The following is a 4,284-nucleotide window of genomic DNA, read 5'->3' on the forward strand; positions in this document are numbered from 1 at the left end:
ATATATTTCAAAATATTAAACATATATATATATATATATCAGATTTATTTTTTGTGGTGTGTGTATATATATTTACCACAATAAAAAAAATAAAAAAAAAATAAACTCAAAAAAAATAAAAGCTTTTTTTTTATCTTACGCCTAAACCTTAAAATCCTTCTCTCTAGCTCTCTTCAACACTGTCATTTGTATAACTACTCTTTACTCTTGCACATTTCTGGAATATTTTGGACAGCATTTCTTTCTACACAAATCTAACCCTAATTTTTGGGAAAATTACTACTTCAACTAATGGTATATTATTAATAACCTTGGCCTAATCATTACATAATCAGTGGCATAATCATCACACCGCCAAAGATTTCCTTTTTCTATCTGAGCACAGCCTCCTTCCTTTATGGTCTCCTACTCTTTTGCTCAAACTAGACTCTCTTATTCTTTGACCTCTGAAGGGCCTAGATCCCCAATCCCTCCAATTTTGCCTGGTCCATCATCTCCTTTTTTGCCTGGCACAATCCCAGTTCTATCCCTTGAAGGATGGTTCTATCTCCACCTTCCTCTAAAACCAACTGGCATCAAGTCAATTCTGACTCATAGTGACTGCTTCATAGGGCTTCCAAGGCTATAAATCTTTATGGAAGCAGATTGCCTCATCTTTCTCACCACCGTCCTTTTAAAGGTTAGCAGCCGAATGCTTTAATCACAGTGCCATCAGAACTCCTTTACCTTCCTCTAGCTCTTGGCAAATCTAAATCCTGATCAGTGCTATAATTGCCTGATTTCTATACCCAGAAGGCTGAGGACTATGGGAAAGAATAATCTCAGCATTGTGCAGACTTAAACCACTGACAAAACCCATTGCCATTGAGTTGATTCTGACTCATAAGAACCCTATAGGACAGAGTAGAATTGCCCCACAGGGATCTTTACAGAAGGAGTCTGCTTCATCTTTCTCCTGAGGCATAGTTAATGGGGTTGAACCACTGACATTCTGTTCAGCAGCTGAGCATTTAACGACTGCGCTCCAGTGCTCCTTGTGCAGACTTAAGCAACTACAAATGGATGCTGAGCCCTGAACCCCACCAACAATCTCTTTGTGTTTTAATTAGTTCTAGCCCACAGTCCCAAGCCTCTGGATCACAGTTCTGCTGCAAATCTTTGTCAAAATCATCAGTGATATCCCAACTGCTAAATTTAGTGGACATCATTCAGTTCTTATTTTATTGTTAGACTTGGCTACTGTATTGATGGATCTTTTCTTTTTTTTTTTTAACCAGCTTACCCCTTTTCATAGATCTTATTTTATTTCATTTATCTTTATTTATTTGTTTACCTTTTTTACTGTGATTTGGGTGAAAGTTTACAAAGCAAATTGGTTTTTCATTCAACAATTCAGACACAATTTGATTCATGACATTGATTGTAATCCCTACAATGTAACAGCACTCTTCCTACTTCATTCCTGTTTATTGTTTCTGTGTGTCCTTCTTTCCAATCCCTTCCTGCCTTCTGAGTTTTATCCTTGAGCAAATGCTGCCTTTTGATCTTATATGATTGGTGTTGATGGTTCTTTTCTTTCTCTCTCTTTTTTTAAATAATTTATTTTATTTTATTCTTGTTGCTGTTATTGAGAATATACATAGGAGAACATATACCAATTCAACAATTTCCATATCTACAGTTCAGTGACATTGGTATTCTTGATTTTAGTTTTTTTCTTTTTCTTAAAAATCAATTCCATTGGCTTCTATTACTCCATAGTTCCCTGGTATGCCCCTGATCTAATGGATTGCTTCATTATCTGTTGTCTGTTGTAGGGTCTCTTCCCTAAATACGAATGCTCCCTTAAGAATTTATCATCATACTTATGTTCCTTTCACTATACATGCCATCTCCATGGGCAGCTGCATCTATTCGCTTGGTTTCAACCATCATCTATATTCTTAAGTCCTCCAAATTCACATAATCTAGCTAACCTCCTCAGGACTTCATTTTGGGTATATTCCCCAGATCATCACAAGAACTTCAAATCCATAAATCCATAAATCCCTATAGTCTCTGTAGCCTTCAGTACTTTGGATAGCCTTCATCATCATCTAATCATCGAAAGTAAAAACCTGAGACTCATTCTTGAATCTCCTTTCCTTTTTACCAATCACCATGCTCCTCAGCAATATTCCTGGAATATGCTCCCTTTATTCTATCCTTCCTAGTATTACCCTACCTACCAGCCTACCAACCCACCAGTTGTCATGGAGTCAGCTCTGACTCATAGTGATTTCATGCATGTCAGAGTAGAACTGCACTCCACAGAGTTTTCAATGGTGATTTTTCAGGAGTAAATCACCAGGCCTTTTTCCCAAGGTGCCTCTGAGTGGACTCAAGCCTCCAACCTTTCAATTAGCAGCCAAAATTTATTAAACAATTTGACCACCCAAGGATCCCTAGCCAAGGCCCCCATAATTGGTTTCTCTGTCTCCAATCTTGTACCTGTAAAGTATATCCTCCATGGTCACCAAAGTAATCCTTCTAAAAGCATATATGGTCATGTTATTCCCTTGATTAAAAAACAGTGGAGGCTCCCAGAAGCCACAAAATTCCTTAGTAGTTAGGGTTCCTTAGTTCCTGCCTTGCCCTTCTCTCTGATTTTATCTTTCACCACCTTGCTTTGGGATCTCTGTTCTAGTACTGAACTTGTTAGCTCCTGGCACATACCAGGCTATTTTTCCTCATCTGAGGCATTGCTCTTGTCTACCTTCTACCTGGAACACTCTAACTCACCAATTATTTATATTCTCATCCTTCTTCTAGTTCCTGCATACTTTAAAATACAATTCAGGTGGTATTTCCTCTGATAACCTGGAACTGTGTCACAGGTGTCCTTTCTCTGAGCCTCTGTAACGTTCTGCACATATATCTGTTACTATTTTTCTCTCCATTGTGCTTTAATAATCTGTTTTATGATTATTATTGCTTATTAGATTGAGCTCCTGGGACTTCATGATCTTCATACTTTAGTCATTAGTGCACAATGCTCAATAAATATTTGTTGAATGAACACATAAATAGAAAATATTAATACCCTAAAGACTAATCGATCTGTATTTTTATTAGTCTGTCACAGGTTTACTGATTTTCTTCTGAAAGATATATTTCATGTGATTGAAGGAATATATAATGAATAACCTCCAAACTAAGACCTAAATAATTAAGTGAATTGCTTAAAGAAGCAGAGCTTGATTGCTGTATTAGATGAACTGAAATAGAGTCTCTGATTTTTTACTGCAGGATTTATGTGGCCACATATCACTGTTCCATTCACTTCTTATTACGATAGAAAGCAGAAGTGACTCCTCACATCACTGCTAAATGATAGTATATACCTATGTCTATGCTGTTTTTAGGTGCTGTCAATGGATTTTGACTCATATCAACCTTATGTGATGGAGTAGAACTACCCTACAGCATTTTCTAGGCTGTAACTTTTACCGGAGCTACTAAAGGGACAAGGAGATGGCATCTTATGACCTTCTCTAACTACATAAAAGGAGGACAGAATCACCATGAGCAGCCCAATGCCTGTTACTATGAGGCCAGACATGTTACCACCCACTAGCCTTGCCACCACCCATTCCCCCTGTGGCAACCACCACCTCTCTGCTGTGTTTGATAATTCACTGCAGTGGCCAACGAGAACTCACAGATTATGAGGTTCATTAGGGAAGCAACAGGCTACAATTCAAGTTCAGGAATGCACTCAGTCTCTCTCAGCTGGCTGTCCCTCAGCCAGAAGTCTCTCTCAGTAGCACATCTCTCTCTCTCAGCAGTGCATCTTTCTCAGGTCTCTATCTCAGCAGCACGTTTCTCTCAGCAGTGCATCTTTCTCAGCCAGCAGTCATAGATATTCCTTCTGCCTCTAGGAGGGCTCATTTTAAGTCTGGCAGAGTAGAAAAACTAACCAATCCCAACATCAGAATTCTATACATCGGAGAGAATGAACTTCCCAGAAGATTGCTTTGTGCTGCTCCAACAGAAATACACCAGGTGAATAACTTTAACAATCAGGAGCTACTCAGTTGCTCAGAGCAAATTCCACCAAGGATTTTACAAAGATGATGCCTAGAAAAGCCATACTATGTAATTTACTATAATGCAGTAGCAGATCACTAGGTCTTTTTCTCTTGGAGCTACTGGGTGAATTTGAACCACCAACCTTTTGGTTAGCAGCTAAGAGCTTAACCATTGTGCCAGCAGGGCTTCTTTATCTATATCTATATCCATATC

The 4,284-nt window shown here is 38.4% G+C and overlaps 1 protein-coding gene across 1 annotated transcript in view; it reads right to left on the reverse strand.

Annotated features, from left to right (window-relative positions):
* The window catches only part of PLD5 (phospholipase D family member 5), an 864,342-nt gene that overhangs the window by 17,020 nt on the left and 843,038 nt on the right, over positions 1 to 4,284 (reverse strand). The gene's annotated exons all lie outside the window — the stretch shown is intronic.

Source organism: Orycteropus afer, unplaced genomic scaffold (genome assembly GCF_000298275.1).
Source record: "Orycteropus afer afer isolate SDZICR_OR568_19922 unplaced genomic scaffold, OryAfe1.0 scaffold00463, whole genome shotgun sequence".
Lineage (NCBI taxonomy): Eukaryota > Metazoa > Chordata > Mammalia > Tubulidentata > Orycteropodidae > Orycteropus > Orycteropus afer.